The 27,613-nt window shown below is 40.9% G+C and overlaps 1 protein-coding gene across 1 annotated transcript in view; it reads right to left on the minus strand.

Annotated features, from left to right (window-relative positions):
- Window positions 1–27,613, minus strand: part of Exoc6b (exocyst complex component 6B) — a 440,601-nt gene that overhangs the window by 113,356 nt on the left and 299,632 nt on the right. The gene's annotated exons all lie outside the window — the stretch shown is intronic.

The raw sequence follows: 27,613 nt of genomic DNA on the forward strand, positions 1-27,613 counted from the left end.
CTGGTCTTCTATCAATGGCCTAAAGCAGTCATGCTCAGAATTCAGCCCACAGAAAGATGGGGAGTTGAGGTGGGGGGAGTGGGAAACAGTGTTCTAGAATGTGGGACAGGCATGGTGAGCTCAGTACTACAGCAGACCTTGCAGAAGCTCTGGCAACAAGGGCAGTCCCTCTCAGGTTCTGTCAGACAGCAGTCTCAACTGCAAACAACTAGAAGGAGCCATGGTCAATGGTGCCCTAGAGGTGCATTTAAGGATTTTGATGGGAGATGTGAATCCTGAAGCAAGTTTGTGCTAGGTCACAGTCAGAGGCTAGTATTGACAACTCACTCAGCCATTAACTCAGGATGTACCATCAACACACCATGGACAAGCTTGCCACCTAGACTCTGAAACATCAGGGTTCTTATGATGGCCAAGGCCACCCAGTGACCACAAGGATCCAAGCCTCCAGCTGTGAATCCCACTGTGAACCATGTACCAGGTCCAGACTGCTCAACCACTTCTCTAGAACATGCTTTCTCCTACCTCTATAACTGAGGCTGAAGATTCCTCCCCTATACAATGGCATGCAGAGGTGGGACTGTTCACAATGACTGCAATGACTGAGAGTAGCTCATTGAAGTGCATGCCTAGTATCTGCAAATCCCTGAACTAAATCCCCCGAGTCTGAAGGAATAAATAAAGCGTGGCTGCTGAGTCATGCTCTGCCCTTATGAATGATATCGGATGCCCTTGCAAAAGAGCCTGATACCTTGTTCTGCTTTCTTCAACATGAGAACAGGATTCTTCCCCCCCAGAGCATGCAGAAGCAAGGTGCCACCTTTCCAGCAGACACCTTGACATGCTGCGGTCTCAATCCTGGACTTCTCAGTCTCCAGAACTGTGAGAAATAAATTTCTTTTGTTTATGAGTTACCAGTCTCAGGTATATTATAGTAGCGCAAGTAGAAAAGTCTGGAACAGTCTATGAAGACCAATAGAAATGTATGTTCCTTCAAATGCAGGGCCACCCAGATGTCAAAAGAAGCAAGTACAGCACCATCAAAGGAAACAAAAACATTGTTTATAACTGACCCAAACAATAGAGGTTTTCATACTGCCTGAAAATGAATTCAAAACAATCATCTTCATAAAATTCAATGATAAACAGAAGACAGATATAAAACTAGGCGGAATTAGGAAAACAATACAACAGGAAAAAAGAGAGATTTAATTAGAAAATTGAAAACATAACGAGAACCAACAAGAACTAAGTAAGAGAGTGAAGAGTGAAGAACAATAGCACAGGAATGAAGGAACTCAGCAAAGCACCATCTGCAGGATGGACTATGAAAGAGCAAGTAAAGTAAACAGAAAGATGCAACATTTAAAACTGGCAGACAGAGGGATAGAAAGAAAACTTAAGGAAAATGGACAAAATATGAGTCACAAAGAAGAAGGGGAGATGGTCAGAAAGCTTAAAGAAATAGTGTGCAAAACCTTAAATCTTGAAAAGCATGTGGATGTCCAGAAATCATAGACCATAGGCACTTTACCTCAGACCAGTTCAGGAGGATGATCAAATGTCAAGATCAGAGGCTGGAAAGATGGCTCGGTTGTTAAAAGCGCTGGGTGCTCCTCCAAGAACCTGGGGTCTACTCCCAGCACCCATGTGGCAGCTCACAAGTGTCTGTAACTGCAGTTCCAATGGATACAAAGTTCTTTTTTTGGCTTCCACAGGCACTACATACACAGTGCATATGCAAGTAAAACACTTATGCACATAAATAAAATAATTTTCAAAATATTTAAAAAAAAATCAAAAGTCAAGATCAGATTTGAGAGACTGGTCACACAAAAGGCGATGCTTGTACCATACTTCTTCAACAAAAGCCTCCAGGCCACGAATAAGTAGGTGATGCATCCATTGTGCTCAAAGGGAAAACAGAAGGAAAAACCCCACCAACCCAAAATCCAAAATCTTGCAGTGGTGTTCTTCAGGAATAAAAAAGAGGTAAAGACATTACCACACAAAGATAGAAGGAGTCTGTCTACATAGGATCTGTCTAAGGAAAATGCTCAGGAATGCTCCTCAAATGCAAACAAGGAGCACTAACAAACAGCATGAAGAATACACCAGTGTGGAACTAACTAGCAGGGCAGGTGAGTTCAAGCCCTGAGACTATGACTGTGGCATAAATTCAGTTTAAGAGTTCAGAACCATTAGACATTATTATTATACTTTTGGTAATCCATCAGTGAATACAGAACTATAAATGAAAGAGTGGCATAAAGGGTGGGGTAAAGTCTACTTACATGAGACGCTGACAGAACATTAAAACTACAAAATGTTTTATGTAAGGCCCAGGGAAAACCAAGATTCCACTTGCAACCAGTAGTGCACCTGTGGCCTTTAATCCCAGCACAACACTCAGATGGGGGCAGGTGGTTCAGCTGTTCCATTTTAAGGTTGCCCTCAACTACACAAGGAGTTCAAGGCAACCTGGGTTACATAAAGCCCTGCCTCAAAACACAAAATCAGTACCAACAGTCAGAGGAGTCATGCACCCAAAGCATAGTCTCAAAGCAAACCACCACGGAGCACAGTAAAACAAAAAGAGATAAACCAATGAACTGAAAAACAATAAACCCCAGGAAACTAGCTAAGGCAAGCACTTATACATCATCTATCTCTATGTAAATAGATTAAACGTGCAATCAGAGACACAAAGCAGCCAACACACTGGGTGCTAGAGATTCATTTTTCCTTTAAGGATATAAACAGACTAAAGAGAAGAAAAGGACAATCCATTCAGCTGGTGACAATGAGAGCAGCATGCTATCAGACCAAAAAACAAAACAACAACAACAACAAAAACACTAAATAAGTAAAATTGCACCTAAAGAAGCTATAAATAGGACAACAAAATTGAAAATTAGAAGAAAAGGGAAAATAAAAATTAGAAATAAATATTAGAACAATAAAAAAAAAGGACAAGAGGACACCAAGAAACAAAAAGAACCAGAAAACTTCTGTGGACATACCTTCTTGGGGAGACGTCTGTGGACATACCCTCTTGGGGAGACTTCTGCGGACATACCCTCTTGGGGAGACTTCTGTGGCCATACCCTCTTGGGGAGACTTCTGTGGACATACCCTCTTGGGGAGATGTCTGTGGACATACCCTCTTGGGGAGACTTGTGTGGACATACCCTCTTGGGGAGACTTTTGTGGCCATACTCTCTTGGGGAGACTTCTGTGGACATACCCTCTTGGGGAGACTTCTGTGGACATACCCTCTTGGGGAGACTTCTGTGGCCATACCCTCTTGGGGAGATGTCTGTGGACATACCCTCTTGGGGAGACTTCTGTGGACATACCCTCTTGGGGAGACTTCTGTGGCCATACCCTCTTGGGGAGATGTCTATGGACATACCCTCTTGGGGAGATGTCTGTGGACATACCCTCTTGGGGAGACTTCTGTGGACATACCCTCTTGGGGAGATGTCTATGGACATACTCTCTTGGGGAGACTTATGTGGACATACCCTCTGGGTAGACTTCTGTGGACATACCCTCTTGGGGAGACTTCTGTGGACATACCCTCTTGGGGAGACTTCTGTGGACATACCCTCTTGGGGAGACTTCTGTGGACATACCCTCTTGGGGAGACTTCTGTGGACATACCCTCTTGGGGAGACTTCTGCGGGCATACCCTCTTGGGGAGACTTCTGTGGACATACCCTCTTGGGGAGACATCTGCAGACATACCCTCTTGGGGAGACTTCTGTGGACATACCCTCTTGGGGAGACTTCTGTGGACATACCCTCTTGGGGAGACATCTGTGGACATACCCTCTTGGGGAGACTTCTGTGGACATACTCTCTTGGGGAGACATCTGTGGACATACCCTCTTGGGGAGACTTCTGTGGACCCACCCTCTTGGGGAGACTTCTGTGGACATACCCTCTTGGGCTCTGCTGACCCTTCTTTAATTACTTTTCTTTCTGTTCTATCTTTATGGCTACCAAACTTTTCATCATTCTGTTTTGACTTCCTTCAGTGAATTTTCTGTTTCAGTTACTGTAGTTTTTAGCTCTAGAAAATAGTTTTTCCCTCTATCTTTCTCTCTCTCTCTCTCTATTGGTAAATGCTTTTTCTTCACACACTATTATTGTCTTTATGTTATCAACAACCTCCCCATAGTTCTATGAACATCTCCAGAACACTTCTTTTATGAACACATGTGACTGGTATCAGGCCTTTCAGAAGCAGCTTCTATTGAATTTGTTCCCACTGGGATCAAGCTCTTGTTTTTCCATACCTTACAGTTTCTGAAATTAGACATTTGACCTAACAATGGTGATTGCAGAATGCTGATTTTTCATCTTGCTAAAGTTGGCAATTTTTCATTACTATTCTATTTATTTATTTGGTTTCTTTGAGACAGGGTTTCTCTGTGTAGCCTTGACTGGCTGGACTGGCTTTGTAAACCATGCTGGCCTCAAACTCACAGAGATCTGCTGGCCTCTGCCTACTAGAGTGCTAGGATTTAAAGGCCTGCACCACCATCCCTAGCACTTTATTATTCTTGATAATTGCTTTTGTTTTGCTAATTTTGGGGTCAAGACTTACCCGGTATGTAACTTCAGACCTCTGTCTTATCGAGTCTGTGCGTCTTCTGGAGTACCTGCTTACTTTCTCCCCACCACACAGCTACATGTAAATGGCCTCTTCTACAATGTTTGCCTGTAACATCAATGTCTTTTAGCTTATTTCTCACCCAGCTTCTAATTCTTGCTTCCTGCATATGGATAAAGATGTGCTCACAGCTGAATCTCTTCTTTAATGTTTGCTTCCAAAGGGGAGGGGGGCAGGATGAACTGAAGAAAACACACCAATCTATTAAGTCTTATAGAAACATTACTGCAGAAGATGAAGAGGAGCTTATAAGAACGGCCACAGCCTCTTTCTCTGAGCCTCTGCATCAGAGCATAACACTACGATAAAGGGGCCTTTTTGTCTGCTCTGGCTCCAAACAGCTATGTGCACACTGCTATGAGAACAAGCTCATGGCGGCCTGCGTTTGACTGAGAACTGGAGATGGAAGTTGCTAGTATGCTAAGCAGAAACTGATGAACATCAACTGGAGTGTTCAGCTGGACCTTTAAACATCAGACAGACTGCAAAGCTCAAAAGCACGCAGACAGATTCTCTGGTAGCAACTACTTTTAAGTGAGGAGACAGATGGCTGTTGCTTCCTACACCATCTAAAGGTGTTTGTATAACATGACCTGAAAATTGTGTGTTGCAGTGGTCTGACTATGAAATGAAACCAAAGGCTCATGTATTTGAACAATTAGTCCCCAGTTAATGGTGTTGTTTGGGGCACTTGTGGAATGTGCAGGAAGTAGAGCCTTGCGGAAGACAGAACAGCTGGTACACCCCTGGGGGTAGACTGAGTTTATAGCCTCATCCAACCTCTAGTTCTTGCGATCTCTCAGCATCCTGTTGCTACCGTCACACCTTCTTCCCCCTTAAGGACAGCTAGCCCTATGAATAGAGTCTTTCTTAAGTTGCTTCTGCTCATAGTTATCATACAACAGAAATGAAACTGAGATATATAGATTAGTAATTTATCAAATGAATTGAAAACTGTTATTTACACAAAAATCAGGAGGTAGATGCTTAGAGTAGCACAGTTTATGATTGCCAAAGTTTGGCAATAACTACAATGCCCTTAAACTTTTATATTTAAGCAACGGATTATTATTTAGTGCTAAAAGAAATGGATTATCAAGCCACGAAAAACCATGGTGGAACCTTATATGCATATTACTGAATGGAAGAAATCTATCTTCAGAGGCTGTGTGCCGAATGCTTCCAACTCTATGACATTCTGGACAAGGGAGATGGGAAAGCATGCACAGGTGAGAGACCGAGAACCCCCAGAAGGCAAACTGTTCTCCATGACACGACAATGGCAGACACATGTTGTTATGTATTTATTCTAACTCACAGATTCTGTAACATCAAGAATGACCCCAAATGTCAAATATGGACTTCAGGTGGTGAGGATGTGTGGGTGCACTAATTACAATAAGCATTAATTTGCCATAGAATATTAATAGTGGAGGAGGCTCAGTATGGTGAGGCAGAAAGTGTGTAGAAACTTTCTGTGCTACCCATTAGATTTTGCTTCTAATCTATAACTCCTTGAAACAATAAAGTCTACTATTTTTTTTTAACAATAGAGGAAAGTAAAGATTAACTTTAATTCACCCTCAGTGTTTCTTTGCAGGAAATATGATTAAAATTGATAGGAAAATTCCAAACCAGTGCTCCAAATAGATTTAAAAATGAGTGCTCAACTTTTGCTCCAAACAGTAACTGTGTCCTAGAACAGTCAGACATGTCCTTTTAGCTAACAGCAATTAAGCCATATAAATTAAGACAGAGCCACAGCATGAAGGGCCTTCATGTGGGTACTTAATCAACAGACTTCAGGTGGCCAAGCTGCATGCAGTATGCAAAGAAAGCAAGAGGCCAGGGACCTCAGTGACTACTATTACCAGAAGATACCTTCACTCTGGGACAGAGACTATCCCAACAGGAACCATTCAGAAAAACGGAGATGCCAACTTCATGGTTTATGTAATATAATCACTAAAAACAAGGATATTAGTAGATTAGCTCTCATAAAACAAGCTAGGAAACTATTTTGTTTCAAGACATAATGGAAGTAAATTTAAGTTCCTTCCAGGAAATGGAGTCCAGGCAACTGGACTATGAACAGAGACTAAGTGCTATCCTTTCCCTAAGGAGACACCACTGAAGTTACCTTTGTGACTTTTGTATTGGCCCAGTCTTATAACGGAAGATGGATTAAGGAAAGCTGTGCCCACGCATGTCCTATTACATGGTGCTGGATTTGCCCTTAATATTCCATAGACCAAAAACAGTCAAGATTACTGGCAACGTCCTAGGTCTTAAACTTACAACCCTGAAATCTGAAAAGATGAAAGGAGCGCTTGTAATTGCTGAGAACTTCCAACAGATGAAAAACTGAGGCCAAGAAGGTTAAGTCCGTGAGGCCATTAAAAGCCAACCCCTCTATTATTTCAGCATGTATCTTCCACCCTGAAATGTCCAAAGATGAACGTTCACATTACCTTTCCTTTGTATTACCTAGTATATATTCTTCCCCATTTACTTAGGTAACAATGAAAGCACAGAAACACATATAGAGAGAAAAATCATCATTTTCTTTTGCACTTTCTTAGTGTTTTATAATTTGATGAAATACGGGCAAATTTCACAATAGACCTTTCTAAAGTAGGGTGAAAAGAGGTCTTTCTAAATTAGTAATCAACAGCGCTTCTGTGTATAATCTTAGGAAAGTTGAAGGTCGGCCATGAAAAGGGTGGGCTTCCTGAGAGATGAGAGAGCCTGCATTTAAGTCGTAACTTTATATCCTTGATATTTTTTTTTTTTTTACTGTGCTCTTAAGGATTTAATCTTGGCCATGTGTTTGCTCAGGGCTGATTGTTTTGCTGTATGAACACATTCCCAAACGGAAAGTTTAACATTAAGAGCGGATTCCGTAGGCCATTTAACATAATAGTAAAACTGATTCTACAGAAAAGCACTAAATAGAAAGCTGAGCGCCTATTAATTTTGTCTAGTAGATATATTAGAAAAAAAAATTAAAGCTACATTTTAAAATAAAGAATGAATCTTGTCTTGCTCAATGCAAGTTATAAATTTCAAAATGAAATCTATTTTCAACATTGAGATCTTTATATGTTTTTCACATGTTGGTATTTTATACCTTCAAGATTTATCAGCTTTGACTAGCGAGGTCTGAGTGCTCTCATTTATGCTTGGCAGCTATGATACTGGGCAACACTGCTTGAGACCCTAATGGCGACAAACCCACAGAAAAATGAAGTGGGTAAACAACGAGCAGACAGTGAAGCAGGAGAGCAACCTAAGAAAACTTCCGGGCTAACAGGAGGAGCTTCCGTATTGGCTGGGCTCAGAGCCGAGGTGAATGCTTGTGATAACTCACAACTCTTCTGGCCTAATTCCACTCATGATGATGTGACAAGTCCGTAGAGTACGGAGACAGGACAACAGAAGCTTACTCCCACAGTCCCAGATGCTGGCAGTCTTCCCCATGCCCTGGCAGACTCAGAGGCCAGCATGGCCCGCTCCGTGATGCACACCACGCACTCACAAGATGAAAGGGTGAAGGAGCTCCCTGGTGACCCTATGGAAAAGACTTTAACCCTAATGTGCCTATCTTGTCCTTATGTCCCAAATGCATGCTTGCGGTCCCACCTTCTAATCCCTTTGAGTTAGAATTTTTATGAATTTTGAGATGGTGAACATTCAGAGGATGGCTGGCAGGTCTGTTCAGTTCCTAGTAGAAGTAATTTCTCTCAGAATATGGACTGTAAACATGACCTGTTAGATCATGACAAAGGTATACACTTTATTCTTCCATGTGTCTGTGGGAAAACTCACGTCACCTCTCCCCAGCTCTCCCTCTATGCTTTCCTAGATTCTTCTCTCTCTATCCTACTTTGCCTTTCCGTATATAACTTATTTTTTTTTTCACGGCAATTTTGAAAATAGAAATTGCTTTTGAAAACAACAGTGATAATTTTTTAATGACATATGCTTCTGGACAAAGGTCTTAGCCTTAGTTTTCAAGCCAAGTAACAACTTTGAGCTACAACTGCAAAGTATATTCCACAGGTAAATAATATAAAATAAATGATGACCACTGAGAGTCTCAAGTTGTGCATCATACCTGCAATCCCAGCACTTGAGAGGCCACAGCAGGAGGAATGTCACTTTTAGGCCAGCCAAGGCTCACACAGAGGTCAAGATAGTGTGAGATAAACAGTAAAATCTTGTGGGAAGCAGAAGAAGGAAATAAAAGTATCAAAATTAGTATGATTTAAATATGAATGGTTTGGATATGGTTTTGTTGGACTCCTAGTGGGAGTGGGATATCTCTGACTCTTTTGTCTGCTCTTGGGACCTCTTTCCTCCTACTGGGTTGCCTTGCCCAGCCCTGATAGGACGGTTTGTGCCTAGTCTTATTGTATCTTGTTATGCCATAATCAGTGGATATCCCTGGGGGGGGGGGTGCTCTTTTCTGAAAGGAAACACAGGAGGAGTGCATCTGGGCTAGAGTGGATGGAGAAGAAACTATGTTTGGAATGTATTAAATAAGATAATAATAATAATGATGATGATGACAATGACAATGATAGTGATGATAATGATAATGATGATGACAAAGGCAAAAAAAAACCCTCACGGGCAAAGCTGGACACCATAGAAATGACTAAGGTGGGCTCTACTTGGGATGCTCTCATGTTCAATGAGATAAGTTTAAAAGAAATCAGCACAGCTCTTTCCAAGCTGAAGGCAGCTGACACACTTCTTTGGCTTACATTTATGGATATCTATCTTCATAATGTGGAAGTCCACAGACTCTTTACTCTAAATTCCAGCCCTTGATGGCCAATCAAGTAAATTCTTGGATCCAGATATCACAGCTGTAACAGCAAACTTGCTTAAATGCAATGGGAGTCAAATATGGTCTTGAGGTGATATAATAAAAGAACATGTCTGGCCTTCCATCCCAGTCTCTGGAATAGAGTTTCAAAGCTCTGGAATTTTCCCAATGATAGTAGTATCTTTCGCCATTCATAATCAGTTCCTTCTGACAGTGCTTGAGTTTATGTTCCCCCACCCCTCTCCCTCCCCCCCTCCTCCTTCTTCTCCTTCCTCCTCCTCCTCCTTCTCCTCCTCCCTCCAAAGTAACCCATGGGGCATTCTTGGTGAGTTTTAAGTGGGGGGTTGACTATGTCAGAGGACCACTTGATTTTCTATCATGCTTTCAGTCCTTCCCCAGAACTCCTAGTGAGAGGCCTGGGACTAGGACTAGAGGTTGAGTTCAGTCATGTGGGCACTCTTTTTTTTAAACACACATGCCTATGCAGTGAAACCCACAGAGAAACTCTGGACACTGAGGCTCAGTATAGCTTCCTAGATATATTAATATGTTGAAGGAAGAGCTAAATCCCTAAGGTAAGGTCATGAAAGATCCACATTTCTCCTGTTGGCCTATTTCTAAGTACTGTAGCCTCTAGGAGGAAGCTATAATTCTAAGTGGGACAGAACTTCCAGTAATTTCTAGGAGTTGTTAAGCCTGGGAGAATTACAAGGCAGCCCTGATATTGTGGTCAGCTGGAAGAAGTGCAGGTGGCTGAGGGAAGACTGATACTACCCCAGAGTCTGCACTTGGGCAGGCCAGCAGGAATCTCCTCAGTCTGTGGGGTCTCCATTAACCCTTGCTGCTGGATATAAATAGCACTGCATCATGAGCCACCCAGAAGCAATAAGAGAATTCTAGTCAGAACACAAATTCAATCTAGACTAAGTACAGCACATTTGGATACAGTGTTCATTTTAACCTTGAGATTGTAGCCACACTTTTTCTAGCAAAAGCAATATAAAAGCAAAAAGACTTGGAAACGAGCAGATATCAGCATTTCCTCCAATGAATCACAATGCTTAAAGACATTAGAAATTTCACTGCCAGAGATCATTTTTGGGATTTTATAGGAAGAGGGCCTCTGTCTTTCCTAAAGGAATTCAACATCTTATGCTTTCTAGTTTTCTTTCTTTGCTTTGTGGCATTGTTTTAGAATTGGTTGGGACTCATATTATCTAGAGAGTTATAATGTCAGGTATTAAAACAATGATCCAACACCTATGTTAAATGCTCCAAGTGGAGCAGTTTCAGCATAAACACTGTCTGCCACTCTGCATTCATGGCTAATACACTTCTCTTCAGCAGTCAAGAGCTAGCACTAGAACACACAACAGGCACATGGCTCCATCTAGGATGACAGTTTACTTTTTCCTTTTTTTCTTCTTCTTACAAACAAATAAAGAACAACATAAAAACACAGACAAGATAAGAATCTCGGCCAGTGATCCAAATGCTCTAGGCTGGAGCTTTTAGTGAGGGAGGGGCCAGAGGTGGCTGAGCAGTGCAGGTGCCCTGGAGAGGTGGAGACATTAGCTCTCCAGACACTACTGGAAGAGAGGCAGCGGCACTTAGGAAGCATTTAGGGTTGAGGAAAAAGGTCCACAGCAATTTCTTCCCACGGCAGACTGGTCCTTTTTAAGGACAACCTTAAGTAGTAGGAAGCATAGGAGATGAATGAGCATTTCAAGTATTAAAGGCACTTCTGTCTTTAAAATGGTCCTTGTTGAAAAAGTCTTCAAAAATGCTTTTGTAGGGGAGAGTGGAGAACCTTGCCCTTCTTCCCGGTTAGTTGCCAGAACAGGGGATTATGCTACATCTTGTTTCCATCCATTGACAGGAGACATCTGACAGAGAGTCCAGGGATTCAGAGGGAAGGGCAGGCCTCAGGCAGTCTGACTGTTGGGAATAGGTAAAACAGAACACAACACAAAGGGAGCTGAATCCTCCCCCCCCCCCAAAAAAAAGTGCATTAGTCAGAGAGAAACGGGAAGAGAGACAGAAAGAATGTTAGGTCATTACACAAATTTTATTGATGCTTTAAAAAAGTTAAGAACTGTTTCTTTGTTCTTGGTGCCTTATATAAAATCTTCCTGTTATTTAAAATGTAGCAGGCCAGCATCTCCAGGTTTAACAATGAGAACGCAAAGGAGGACAACATCGCACTGACAGTCTCGGCACCTGCTCACTTTCTTTATTGTCCATGCAGTCAATCAACTCTAGAAACCATAGTTTCTATCATGATATTTCCAGAACATGCTCTTTCTCAGATGCCCTTCTTGGTAAAACATTGTGTTTGCAGGCCTTGGAACCTCTTCAAGAAGCCTTTATCATTTGGGACACATTCACGCAGCATCCCTAACTGGAAAATAGGAAACCTGAAATTTGAAGGGTTTCGGTTGTTAACATAACTCAGTGGAAGAGTGTACATGTGTCCTCACATGACAGCCACAGCCAAGAGTCTGCTACATCGAAAGTACTGCAGAAAGATTACTTTAGCTTCTCCAGAAGGTACACGCGAAACAAATCAATGTTGTGTTACAAGTATTATTTTAGTATAAGTTGTATCTCCGAGACCAGACATGTTTCAGATTTTGGTTTTGAAATATTTGCATATGTATGATGAGCTGTCTTGGGAGTGGGGACTAACAACATCAGTAACTTTTCCTCAAACTACCTCCTCACAGGTAAATGGCTAACTCAGTCATAGAAGGCACCTGCACATTCTATCCCAGCCCATTCAGGCAGAAGGACAAAAAGAGACGGAGACTTAAAAATTTACAACTACTCACTGGTCAGACAAAGAAACAACACAGGCTCTGTATACCAATCCAACCAGTGACCCTACTGTAACTACTTCTTCTGACCAGAAAAACAGTAGAAAACAGTAGCAAAATATAGGCCGCCCATTACTATGAAATATTGTGGGCAGTCCTCTAAAAATCCTACACAATGATTATGTTTGGAAATTTCACTTTTATAAATGAAAAAATTGTTAGCTATGATATTTTCTTAATATTTTATAACTACTTAGGAATATGAGAATGAAATGCTAAGGTAGTTTAACACACACACACACACACACACACACACACACACACACACACACACACACAAACAAAGAGAGGGACACAGAGACAGAGATGCAAAAAGAAACAGTTTAAGAGAACCAGAACGGAAGCATTTCTAACAGCAATGGCTGACTAGCCAGATGACGTAATGACACAGAAGACCTGAAATGAGGTCTTTAACTGCTGAGACCTAGAACAGGTTCCTTTTAAAAGCTTTAGTAAAATTCTACATCCATATTTATCACACATAGATAAACACATTGCTGCAAAATGGCATTGGTCCCTTGAAAAGCCATAGATGGGTTGTAATGTTACTGAAGCACTTGTCTGGCACACCCAGTTCCAAAAACCAAATGAACAAACAAAACACCAATAAAATGCAATGAAAGTCTTCTTATAGATTTGAACAAGAGTCTATCAAGTTTCAATAATCAAAATTTATTTTTTAAAGATATAATATTTAAAATGGTTTTCTAGTTAGTACCCTATAAGAAAGACCAATCAAAATAAGTAACGATTGGTGTAAGCCCTAACAACACTAAGTGAAGCTAAAGAAAACACACATAAATAAATTAAAAAACATAAAAAAGAAAAAGAAAACACATATAGCATAAACTACCACATAACCCCTGGTCGACAATAGAACAGGGACACATCAAATATTCCTGGGTGACTGGTGTGCCCTGCATAAGGCAATTCTGGCCTGAGGAAGAAGTTACACACAGCTTGGTGGAAGGGCAACAAAACTAAGGAAAGGGCACAGTTTCAGCAGGGAGCAAGGCTGCACTGAAGTGGCCATGCTGTACTCCTGGTCAGCACCCTGGCTAAGACGGCTGAGATGCACTACTGTTTACCGGCATTTTAGTGAAAACTCTTGGCTGCTTTCCAACTAAGTTTGTACATTTTTAAAGTAATAACTCAATTTATTTAATTAAAAAACAGTGAAAAGTGTTGAGAGATTGATTATCATATATTCTGCAAACTGTAAGACAATGTACTTTAGTCAATGCAGGACCAGAGTCAGGGTTAAGGAAGTAGCCACAATCATAATATGCCTGCCATCTCATCTTTGAAATAAAATTTTGTGAAGTTTCTGGTATCTGACACTTCCCAAAGTAAAACATGTCTCAAATCTGAGAAAAAAATAGGGAATGAAAACTAGAAGAGTGTAATTGAGAAAGGAAGAGAATGAAGTAAATAACATCAAGACTGGAAAGGCAGCCTTTAAAAATCCTGTCCATCCCCCTTCAAATCCTAAAGCAGGAAGACGGTCTTCTGGAGACTCTCAGTGGGAGAGAGGGCTCTGCACTGCCACTGTCTGTCTGCCCCAGGAGGCCTTTCACTAGAACAAGAAAGAAAATATCTACACAGTTTCACAGAGGAACCAGCCACTACCTTCAGAGATGAGACGGTGATCACAAAGGCCCAACCAGGCAGAATGTACAGGTCTGAGGAAAGCCTGCACATAAAAAGCTTACTGGGGAATTAAGACCCTTCATGCCGTGGGCCTTTTGTTCTCATCATCACTAATATCCCCACGAGCAATCCAAGGTAACATCTGCCACCAGAAAAGGTACTTTGTCTGCGCTGGCCCATCTTTGGAAGGCAGCAGTGCGCTTGACAGTGATGCATGACGCGGTCAGAGCAGGACGATTCGTCTCCATTTTCTTGACAGGATGGCATCTCAGGCCATGCTGAGGGAGAGCAGGCTGCCTACCCCCACTGCTCAGGTTGGCAGCATCTACTATCAAGTGGCTGGATGTCTGGCAGTAGACTCAGAGAAACAAAGAGGGTCTTATCTCCTGGAATTCAAGGAACTTCAGCCCAAAACCAAAATAACTGCTGAGTGGGCACTACTCAGTGACCCATGTCTGAGTCAGGCCTTGCCAGAGGGCACAGGGTCCATCACCCACAGTCAAAGAGAAGTGACATAGCCATTTTAATGGCAAGGAGGCCTTCTATTTGGGCTCACATAGCTAAGAAAGATAAACCATAAAAGTATTGCAGGAGCAAGCCATATGGGCATGGAAAGATAGCAGCAAACAAAGGCTTATGGCAGGAACTCATGAGGCAGGTAAGAGCCAAACAGCCCAGGTTTCTAAAGAAGTGCCTGCAATGGCTGATTAAAGTGAAAACACACACACACACACACACACACACACACACACACACACACACACACACACCTAACCCCTAAGAAAACTGATGTCAGATAATGTTAGGACTATTTTCATCCTACTGTGCATTCCCACTGCACTTAAATTCCAAGTCTGGATTTTTACATAAAATAGCCAATATAAAACCCCAACAGAGAAGTGACACAGAGAATCAATGCACTGAGAGTGGTTGTATACAAAACCATCAACAGCTTGATGATTCTCCACGCAAATTTTCAAGTTTCCACACATATAGGCATTAAAATGAGAATTAGAAATAAGAATACAGAATAAAACTGAGGAAGAAGGGGAACAAATGATAAAAAACAAAACAAAACAAAGACCAGCTATAAACCTTTCCAGAAGGGAGTGAAGCAGTATTGTAAAGCACAGACATAAAACACTTTTCTGATTCCATTAACCAGTCAATCAAGCAGAAGACAAAATTTATTAGCCATGGAGCTTTTCTTATGGAGAAGTTATTGTCTTCATCATGTTAAAGCAATAACAACTAATTACCCTTAGATTCTCACATGTGCAGAGCACTGCAAATTATAAAAACAAGCTTATTTCTCTGCATACAAACTTGAAGACCATCATCAATCTTCTGACCTTCATATTTCTCTGATGGAAAAGGGCAGAAAGGGAGTGTGTGTTTCTGAATTATAATTTGCTGGTGAGGCTGAAGACAGAAGCTAAGGGGATTGGAATTAATGGCACTGAAACACACTGGGTGTCCCAGCAGGCTACTGCATGGAATTTGCATCTCCAAGCTTTGCATTTTCTTTAATAAAAGGGGCCTCACTTAATTTTGTTTAACCTGGTAAAGAAGGTTTAAACTTCAGCCACTTGGCTCTCCACAAACCTTACTTTATTTTAATAGGTGAAGAAGAAACAAACACTCCACCTGTGATTTCAAAGGCATCTTCTGGGTTAAGTGTCAAAACAGACTGTGTCTAGAAAGGCAGTAAATGCAACTGTTCATAGCATGAAGTGGTGCTGCCAGCTAGAGAAATAAACCTTTCCAAGATTTACTTTATTTCTCAGAGAGCAAACTTCTTATTTTTCAATCTGTTTCTCTCCACGCATGTGCTGGACACTAAGTGCCAAAGGAAATCTGTTCCACAGTGTGCTCTGGGATTCAGGACTGCTTAGCAAACATGTCTTTGTGACTACTCTGACCTCACCCACGACACAGACATCTCCACCAGGGTGTAACACACAGTTGTCTTGATGGTTTGACTGCTCTGACCAGCACTAGCCCAAGTCAAACAAACAATTAAGAAGATTTTCCTTTCTTAAAAAATTACATGTATGGTTTCTCTTGAGCAAACAAACAAACAAACAAGCCTGATTTTGTTTCACTAGCCACTGAACTTAAAACAGCTGCTGGGGTTACTCGAAACCTGCTTATACTCTAATGGAAATCCCCTACAGGGTAGGGCACCACATGTATCTATACAGAAAATATTATCAACATATTCAATATGTATTTAGTAATTATAAATATTTGTATGCTTGATTTATGAAATTTCACATACATTATCTTTCCTGACCCTTACAATTTTCTGCAGACATTAAAAGATACTCACATAATTTCCCCTTATAAGTAATCTATCTTGGAAGTAAATAGAAATCCTAAAATAGTCTAATGTGACTTTCCCATCCTATAAAAGAAGATGCCAAAGTCCAAACATAAGCAATGAATACCCAAGGCCATATAGCTAGTTGGTGGCAAAACTGAAGTGAATTGATTCCAGCCAGGACTCTGCAGTGCGGGTGAAGGCAGGAACAACGTGAAGGCTGATGCAGTTTTCTACCTGCTAAGATGAAAATCACTTAGTCACTCTCACAAAGGAGCACAGTGAGGTCTAGAGGAATTGAGCATGGCCTACCTACTGAACTGCAGACCCGAGACTCAAAGGAAAATCTGTTTTTGTCATGATGAGTTCTACTTCTTAAGTACAATGTAGCTGTCGCAATAAGAACTGCCTGTTAGAGCAACAGAGGCCTTTGAGCCCACAAGGAGACGGGCAGGGCATGAGCACTAAGGGCACCACCACTCACCAACGTACAAAACTTGGCATTCCAGCCACATCTTTTTCTGGCTCTTCACATCACATACCATCTGCCTGGGGAACTACATACCTTTGTTCACTCCCAACCTTGGAGAAGAAAGAAGCAAGGCAGAAACTGAATGAGTTGTTAGCTGTATCACTTTAGCAATTCAACAATCGTTTATTATGCAAATACTATGTATCAGACACTATTATGCTAGGTACTAAAGAGGCAAGATGGAGAGGACGGACATGATCCTTGGCCTAAATAATGCACAGCCTGCTGTTCTCCTGGGCACTATCAAGGTTATATATTAAAACACGCTGTCCTCTACCCTGGAACTGTCCCCAATCCAGGTGTGGCCCTTTCCGTGCAGCTCCTTCCTGTGTGGCTGCACATTTGCAGAGATTAAGCCATAGAGCAAAAGCATGATTAGTGATCTCAGAAAAGCATCAGGGAACACTGGGGAGGCTCATCCTGGCCACAGTGGCAACAGAATCAAACTCTGGCACCTCAATCTTAACCTTCCATCCTCAAGAATCTTAAGAAACGCATTCCTGCTGTTTGTACACTATTCAGGTCTCTTGGTATCACAGCACAGTGACTAATAAGAGTTATTAAAAAGCATACTCTAATAATACACCAAAGAGATTATTACTGGGGAATGAAGTACCAAGAAAAAGAGAAAGTAGTGTAGCTGGAGTTAGCTAGCAGGTGATGGCAGACAAAGGTTCTGATGAACACTAAGTTGTGAAATGTGCATACTCCAAGGTATTATCTTAAGTCACATGGGACTATGTTTCCACAGAGGAAGGAACACTGGAGGACTTAGATTTGGCTGAAATCTATAGATTGTAAAGGCGATGAAATGTAAGTCATGTGGTTGCTTATCTTTGGGCGGCGTATGATCTAAAAATGTCTATATCAAGAACCTAAACAGAATTATGACAGCAAAATTCAAGGAGCCCCACTATGGCCTGCAGCTGGCTAGTGGAAGAAGCCAACATGCAAACCCAGGAAGTAAAGGATCTGGCTTGAGCTGCCTTCACAAACTTGCCATATTCTCTTGACCGATGCATAGGGACTGAGCTACGGTGCTTCCTGATCCTTGGGCTATTAGAGCTTTCCTTTCTGTGGTCTTTGCTAGACGTTATTACTGTCTCTTCAGCATTTTGTCTTGTGATTAGTATCTAAGTCAAAGTGCTCTGTGCTAATAAGCAAAGTAAAAAAGAATATATCTAAGAGAAAAGATGAGTTCTCTGGGGAATCAGAACAGAAATGAGAAACTGGGTGGTTATGCATTCTGCATGACTAAACATAATTTTGAATGGCAATTTAATTACTATAGGACATCCAAGTGTATAGGCTTGATTTATGGTACAAGCTAATAGTTACTTTCTTAGCTTGCTTGCTTGACTGAGGCAGCTCTGTCTTAGCTGTTATTTAAGGAACTCCCTCTTTAGAGGAAGAAGGTAAGATGGACAGTTTACATCGAGAGCCCTCCTTCTCCCCACTTCCTCACATTAGGAATATATTGGTTAGGTTACAAATGAGTTAAGCCCAGAGACTCTTGGGGAGAATAACTTAAGAGACAAGTCAAGGGCAGCTGTATACATGTAATGGAGAAAATTTAAAATGGGCACAGTTACAGCACTTAGCACATATTTGAACTAAGTGCCTGCAGTTCAGAGGGATATTTCTACAAAGGATCCTTAGTTCTTAACATCCAGGGAAAAAATAAGCAGGTCCATTAAGGTTTGCCTGAGTAGCACACAGTGACTATTATACCTGAGACAAAGAGACTTCAACACATTAATTTTAGTGAATATATATGAAGAGATGGAAATAGTCAAAAGTGCAGAAGCTCCTGGAGACTGATACTGCACCCAAATGAATTCTTTAGGGTGTTAGAAACTTCATCTTTCCATCAGAGAGCATAAATGACAAATAGTGTTCTGCTACTCTTTTATATCGAAGTGGGTTCACTGAGATCTTACATTTATTGTCTTTTGAGATTAAGAAGACTCTCCACCTCATATTAGAGTAGAATAGAGTAGAAACACACACACACACACACACACACACACACACACACGTGTGTGTGTGTGTGTGTGTGTTTGAGGAATAATCTTAGATTTGAATTCTATACCAATGTATTAGAATTACACTTATTTTGTATCAATATACAAAATTCTATACCCGTGAGTTAAAAATAACCTTATTTGTGAGTAGCAATTAAGGCCTTGAGTTGAGGAGTAGATTTAATAATCTACCTTTTGTTCTATTCTCCCTCTATATTTCTATATCCCCCTTTCTTTCCTTTCTGCTCCTGTAGCCATACCTACTGAAGAAAGAAAGAAGAAAAGAGAAACTGCTACTACTCTACTCTAACATGAGGTATTATGCCCATGCAACTCAATTATAACACAAGGTTTGCTTCCAATGCCTTGAAAGTGGTGCTGCAGCCTACTTAGGTTAATGAAGTAATACAATCATGGTCATGTCAAATACTAGTCTAACTTTATCACAAGAAGATATATGCTAGCTCTAACAGATAGATAGGACTCTATAGATATATAAGGCAAAATACTTAAGTAAGGTCTTTAAAAGCCTCAGAGCCTACAGAATATAGCATTTAAAGATGTTTTTGTTATTCTAAAGATTCTTTGACAAGACAAGTTAACTCCTGGCAACACCCAGCCTACTCCAAAGAAGATGATGAGCATCAAAGAACCTCCTTATGGAGTTGGCTTCAAATGTGGCAAACCAGCCACTGGGCAAAATGTCCTTGTTTCTACCACAGACAGAATCCTGCCTAAAAATGGTCAAGCTTAGATGCAGGCAAAGTCAACGGCTGAACTCTGCCAAGAAAAGGTAAGCAAATCCTCAATAGTTCCTGCCTCGCAAATATGTCTGTCAGATATAATAGGCTAGAAGGCTGAAGATGATGCTCCAACGTTATAGAGTGTTGGGTGACTGTTCAGGCAGAAAACTGTCTCAGTCATTTCTTCATTTTGGAAGTGCTGACCTGCACTTCTGGGTCACTGAGGTATGTAAGTTTTATTCCTTGTCAAGTCTCTGATGGGGTTGAAGACCAGATAGTTTAGTCTTACGATTAAGTTTAGTTGGTTAGGGGTTAAGATGTTTTTAGATCATGATAGATGTTTTAAGTTCATTGAGATGAGATATGATAGACATTGATTTTCATTCAGAAATTTAGAAATATAGTAAAGAGGTTTACTTCAAGTGTGCCAAATACAAATAGCCAAATCACTATGAATGTAACATTTATATAATTCCTGATTGTCTCGTGGATCTTCCTGCTATATGTAGTTTATTTTATTCATGTGTAGTAACGTAAGTGTATATGTTAAAAAAGAATAATAAAATAGTCTTCCTGGCCTGCAGACTAAGGGTTACTAAGATAAGAATGGTGATACAGAAGACTATGGAGCCCTTGCCTTCTTCCCAGAGTGAGCTGAAGCCCAGTTACACCAGGCACTGAGAACCAAAACAACAAGACGGATGAACAACACTAAGATAATTCAGGTGATATATGTATTTTGTGAGTTTCTTGTTCAGATATTCATATGCAAAAGTTTATAGAAAATAGTGGAATACAGTAATGATAGTTATGTAACAGGCACTTGGTTTCATTATTTGGTGTATTTGATGTTTCAAATCTTTTAAATAATTTAGGAAGTTGAGTATTACAACAGAAAAATGGAAAATAAAATAATATATAGACATTTGCATAAAGAAATGTTCCTTTTAAAAAATCAACTCCAACAGATTCATATCTATTCACTTGATTTTGTATGAGGATATACAGGAATTTGTATTTCCAGGTTCCTGCCTAGAGGGGTTAAATAAGCTGTTGGTTCAGACCCAAATCGTCTCCATTAGGAGTTAAAACAGCCTTTGGACTGCTCTCAACCCCCTGAAATATCCAAGTCCCTTCTGGAAACACAAATGCAAGCATTTTACTATCTTCTCTGAAGTCTATTGCATCTGTTCTTACAGTGTCCAGCACAGTACTTTGTAGAGCAAGAGCTCCACATAAAGTTTATTAACTAAATAGACAGGTTACTGAATTAACTTCTAACACCAAATCTCAGATTACAGTGTTGGAGACTGTTACAGCTTTTGTGCCTAGCACTGATTAGGAAAGCTGTTGAGCCTTTCTGGAGCAAGAGAGTTTCTGGGCATGGGAGAAGGTTTCAGATCTGATAGCTGGTCCCACTTCCCAACTGTGCAATGCTTCCTAACCGCAGGTGCAATGTGACCAGAAACCTCACACTCCTGCTGCCACACCTTCCCAGGCTATGATGGACGGTATCACCTCAAATTGTAAGTCAAAATAAGCCCTTCTCTCCCTTAAGTTGCTTCTTATCAGGTATTTGATGATAGCAAAATGGAGAGTAACTAATATAGAAATCTAAGATGATACCTATACACAGCAGGAAAACCCAGGCTTCACTGTTACTTTTTAAAAGGCGAAACATAATTATCTCATGCCTTCTTAATAACTTTTCCTTGCTGGTACTTGTTGAAGGCCTGCCAGTAAGAGTTACCTATCAGTATTACTCTTTCAAAGGTCGACTATCGAGGCAGTAAGAACAGTGGAGCTACTGGGTCATTTCTTATAAAAGTATCAAGCTGGGAAGTAGACCACCATTAGTTATGGATCATACCTTCAGGAACAACCCAAGAAGTTTTAAAGACTATTACCAAGAAGCACACATTAATTTTTATAGTAAACTAGATAGCATCTTCACATTTAACTGAGTTGCAAACTCTAGACAATATTCAAACAACCTGTGGAAGTCTCTCCACATGACAAGCTTACTGCTACTCCTGCTCTGAGGATGATAACTGAGGTAACAGAGCATTTACCAGTCAGTGAAATAAGCCCCTTCAGTGAGATATTAGCTTATTTAAGGCTAACTTCATCCCTACAGTATTAGGAATTATTCCCATTTTATAAACAAGACTGTAAGGCACTAAATAATTTGCCAGTGTGGTCAACTTAAAGGAAAGAGATTACTGTATCTATTCTGTCACACTGACTAAGATGACATTATCCTAGCATAGTCTCTCAGGTCATACTAGCATGTTTGACTCTTCTCTGTGCTCTGGATCAAGAAAGTGTCAGCCCAGGCCTTAAAGAGTCAATCAGTGGGTGCACACTCATATTCCATCATGTCCACACTTTTCTTTCAGGACTTAGACACTTCCTCCAAGGACTCACAGAAAAAAAGGAGAAACTACCTCTCAATACACCAGTGGGTAGGAAGACTGCAAGTGCTAATTAACTTGTCACTGGGCTGCTTTTATACGCCTCTGTCTAACTACTTGAATTTTATGTATCAATTCTTTAAGATTTTTTTATAGACCACTGAGCATCTGAAAATGAAGGGGTGGTATAGGGAAAGGCATAGAATAGAATTTCTTTCTTTTCAAGGGAAATAAATGTCCATGGAAAGTTTCTTGACAGATAAATTACTGCCAGTCAGAAATGAAATGTTAAATCCTAAATCAATGAAGCTCTGGGGCTCTTCAATACATAGAAAAGATTTTCATGGCTGATGCTAGGTTTATTAGTAGAGGTGTCAGGCCCTGCAATGGTTAGTCTCAAGCTAAATGCTGATGCTAAGTTTCAGTAAAAGTGACAGGCTCCTTCAATCATGTCTTAGTTATATTTCTGTTGCTGTGATAAGACTTCATAACCAAGGCAACTTATAGAAGAAAGAGTTTGTTTGGGGCTTACAGTTTCCAAAGGTTAGCTAGATTCCATGATCACAATGGTGAAGAACATGGCAGGCAAGAGGGAGGGCAGACATGGCGCTGGGCCAGTGGCTGAGTGGTTACATCTTGATCCTCAACCAGCAGGCACGAAGGGCTAAACGGGAATGGCACGTGCTTTCCAAACTTTAAAACCCACGCCACCATCACACACCTCTCATCATTCACAAACAGTGCTACTGACTGGGGACCAAGTATTCAACCATATGAGCCTATGGGGAGCATTCTTATTCAAACCACCACAAGTCGTCTTGAGTAGAATGTTGATCCTAGTTTTATTAGCAGGACTGTCAGGCCCTTGAGTGCTTGCCCTGCACTTGAACTAAGTCTGAAGCTGTTCCAACACTACATGGCCTTCCAGCTAAACTACCAGCTCTTGGGAGCTAGAAACCTCTCTGACATAATTAGCAAACTACTGTGCTCCCACCTCTTAAGTGCACTCTACCTCTGAATGGAGCGTTGCCTCTGGCTGAGGTTATGGACACAACTGAAGATCCCACAAAAAGAAGTTGTTCATTTGTCTAAGTACGATGTACTTGAGGATGGAGTTCTAAGAGTGACATTTTTCTCATTCTGCACTACTCTTCCCAAAATGTTTCTCTTTTCAGTACTATGCTCACTGTATCTCCCTCTGTCCCTTGTGCCTCCTAGCTTTATGAAAACACAGTTACACAGTCAATCAGAGATATAGGAACTATTTGAATAGCTATTATTTAAATGTTCCTTGTGTCAGAGAGGATAAAGAAGATGAGAACTATGGGGAAAAACTAGTAGAGACTCACATCAAATCAAATTTAAAAATTGATCTAACAAAATATGTAGAATACAGCTGACACAAACTTAAAAATTGTCTTAGTCAGGGTTTCTATTGCTGTGAACAGACTCTATGACCACAGCAAACTTTATTAAAAAAATAATTCAGAGCTGATTTTCAGTCAGAGGTTTAGTCCATTGTCAGCATGGCAGGGAGCATGGCAGCACGCAGACAGACACCGTGCTGAAGACAAAGCCGACAGTTCTATATCTGGATCCAAAGGCAGCAGGAAGAGATTGTCACACTGGGTCTGACTTGAGCATCTGAAACCTCAAAGCCCACTCCCAGGGACACAGTTCCTCCAACAAGGCCACACCTCCCAATAGTGCCACTGCCTATGAGCCTGTGGGGGCCATTTTTATTCAGTCCATCACAAGAGTAATTCCTAATATTAAAATGTTCATATTAGAAAGAATAAAATCTTAAGGTATCTAAATTTCTACCTTCCTTTAAAAATAACAGCAAATTAGCTAACCTTAAAGGGAAGAGATTCATAAATCAATGAGACAGAAGGAAATAGGCTTGCTGTCTCTGCATACACACTCAGGCCTTTTTTTTTTTTAAATGCAGTCCCTCTACATGAGCTGGCTTTGGCTTCCCAATGTTATGGAGGCCTTGGACTCTAGAAGCAGCATTTCACTGAGCACAGGGATGTTGTATCTTCTCTCCAGGCCTAGTCTCACGAGTCAGTAAGGGCTGCTACTTCCATATTCTACTGATAGCTATAAAGTCAGAAACCTGTCTATCCTCAAGACGCAGAACCTGAGAGAGATGCCGTCTCTCAGTGACACAGCCTCATATGTCTAGGAGAAGGTATGGCAGAAGCCCTGCTGGAGAGAGCTGAACAATGGATCCACACCACGGAACTGGCGTGATACATGACATCATTTCCCAGTAGCCTAAAAATCTGCTTTCTGTAATTGTTGTGGCATGAATATGACAAGAGGTTCTTTCAATTCCGGTGTATGTGAAATACTTTTATTTAGCTTTCATTTTGTAGGTTTTTTGTTTTTTTGTTTTTTTGTTTTGTTTTGTTTTGTTTTTTTTGAGAGATTCAGAACTTTACTTACGTTGACAGGTTCTTTTTTTTTCTTTTAGCACTTTGAAGATGTCACTGCACAGTGTTCTGATTTGCATGTTTCTGATAATAAGTTCTAAGTAGCCCACATGCCTTTTCCCACTTTGGTGATTTTTTTTTCCTTATTCTGTTTAGTTAGTAATCTGACTATGCTTTTGTGTGGCTTTCTTTGTGATTAACCTGATAAAGAGGTTTTTAAGCTTCTCAAAAAAAAAAAAAAAAAAAAAAAAAAAAAAAAAAGTCAGCACCCTTTCTTAAATGTGGAAAAATGTTATTAGTCATTTATTATTTTTTGAGAGACGTTTTTCTTACATAGATCAGATTTCCCTGGGATTCACTATGAAGCCCAGCTCAGGCTGAACTTGAACTTACAATGCTCCTGCCTCTTACCTTCTGGTAGCTAAAATTATAACATGTTACTTTCAAAATTACTAAATGTATAGCACACATTTCTACATCTGTATCATTAGTAGGCTCATTAATACTTCCTGCTTACTTCAAATTCTGTTATGTGTTGTATTTTGGAGTTCCTTGTACACGACTTAATTGGGCTTGTTTGGTTGGGGGATTTTGGAGTTTTTGGGGGTTTTGTTTTGTTTTGCTATAAAATTGTGGATACTATATGTTTGAAAGTGTGTCGTGTGTTCTTCAAAACAGACTGATTTTCCCGGAGTGTTTGTTTTGCTTTCAGAGTGGCATCAAGTCTTGCTGCTAGGTTTAATTAAGGTAGGGCACGATTGCCCCTGGCTTGGTTTTAAAAATATGTAAGAAACTCAAATAATTGTAGCAAGAAAAGAGTAAGGTTTTGTTGTTGTTGTTGCTGCTGTTGTTGTTTTGTTTTAATGGACAAAGGATCTGAACAGACATTTCTCAAAAGATGATATGGGTGATAGATGGGTGACAAAACGAGTCAGAACTGGCTAGAGATACACACAGCCACAACAGACTGTCACTGCACATCTGTGGAACTAGCTATTATTAAACAGACAACAGAGGCTGGAGGGCTGAGCTCAGCACTTAGACTGGCTGCTCTTCCAGAGCACTGGGTTCAACTCCCAAAACCAAGCAGGCAAAGCATTATTAATGCATAAATAAAGCATGGAATTAAAATATGATAACAGAGAAGAATTAGAGAGAGCATGAAGGAAACAAAGCTGCACGCTGGCAGAATGTGAATTCCTATGTAGCAGCTGATCTACTCCAGAGAAAATGAAATTTTATCCAAAGATATTCCACAGTACACAACAGCTTAGAAATGAACCCAGGTTATCATCCCTGGGTGAAGAGATAAGGAACTGTGGCTTCCATCACAATGAACATTACAGGGCCTTTACACAGAAAGAAACTGCCTTCAGGACAAAAAGCAAAACCTGGAGTCCATTATATTAAGTGAAATAAACACAGCACAAAAAGACAAGTACTGCATAATTTCACTTGAGTGTGGATCTAGAAAAGCCAAATTCAAAAATGAAAACTGGAGAAGGCAAGGGATGGTGGCTAGGGGAGAGGAGGTACTGCAGAAGTATAGATCAGAGGACTGAAAATTGTAGTTTGATGGCAGCAAGGTGAAGAGATTTATGGTACTACATGGTGACTACAGCAATATGTTATATTCTTAAAAAACTCTGAAAGGAGATCTGAAGTGTAAAAAGAGTGGAGTAATACAATTTATCAGCTCAATTTAGCCATTCTACAAAACACACACACACACACACACACACACACACACACACACACACACACACACTTCAAAATATGCTGTGACAACAATTATATACAACTAAGGTAGATGCTGGCAGTTTCTGTGGAGCCTGAACTGCACTACCCTGTGGCCCAATTGATACACAAGGTGTTTCACGGGGAGAACACAATGGTCGCTGGTTGCTGGATTCCTAGCCACCTCCCACACTCCAGTGTCTACCCTGTTGTCTGTCAAGCATCACAGGGGTTCTGAATATGGCAACTTATTGGTGACCAAAGGCTCCAGTGGCACCCTACTGCAGATGTTCAGAGCCCCTCCTCTGATATCCCAGCTGGCTCATCAGCTCTATACCCCCCTATAGATTTGTAGTCTTGTTTTTACTGGTGACAGAGTGCTGTTGTGTTGCTATTAAAGAGAATTTGCAGGTGAAAGCCAAGGCAAACACAGCAGCTTCTGTACTACTGCTCTCAGTAAGGCCACAGCTTGTATGGCCTGTTGTTCAGTGCATGGACATAGCGGTCTCACATGGTTGCCTAATTTTACAGATGTTTATGGTGATACTTTATGATGGCTGGAAATGGAAACCCTATGAATGTTATTTAAAAGACCACCAAAGGATACAGACTGACTGCTAATGTAAGTGTCAAATGCAGAGAAGCAATTAAACAGTCCTACCCAGCTGCAACACCTATGAATCACTACAATTACCAGCACGGAAAGATATGGATAAAAAGGTCCATGTGCGTGGCAACCAGCAGTTGTCTAACTGGACTTTAGGCCCACTCAACAGAAGGGAAATCGTGCCTGACACTGGAAACCTTGGCAGCTTCCTAGGGCCAGTGAGGTCAATGACTTCAGAAGGGAATCTTCCGCCTTCTCTTTGCTAGACCAACATAAACCTGTCCCACATTCTAAGCCTTATTCTTTTTTTAAATACATCTTATCAATTTATTAATATTACATCTCAATTGTTATCCCATCTCTTGTATCCTCCCATTCCTCCCTCCCTCACATTTTCCCCTTACTCCCCTATGACTGTGACTGAGGGGGACCTCCTCCCCCTGTATATGCTCATAGGGTATCAAGTCTCTTCTTGGTAGCCTGCTTTCCTTCCTCTGAGTGCCACCAGGTCTCCCCCTCCAGGGGACGTGGTCAAATATGGGACACCAGAGTTTGTGTGAAAGTCAGACCCCACTCTCCACTCAACTGTGGAGAGCGTCCAGTCCATTGGCTAGATCTGGGAAGGGGTTCGAAATTAACTGCACGTACTGCCTTATTCTTATACCTACAGATAAATTTATCTTTACAGCAAATGGAGGCCACTGCAGAAAACCATAACTGGTCATAATGTAGAGATCAACAGATCTTGGGGAGA

This window comes from Acomys russatus, chromosome 13 (genome assembly GCF_903995435.1).
Source record: "Acomys russatus chromosome 13, mAcoRus1.1, whole genome shotgun sequence".
NCBI lineage: Eukaryota > Metazoa > Chordata > Mammalia > Rodentia > Muridae > Acomys > Acomys russatus.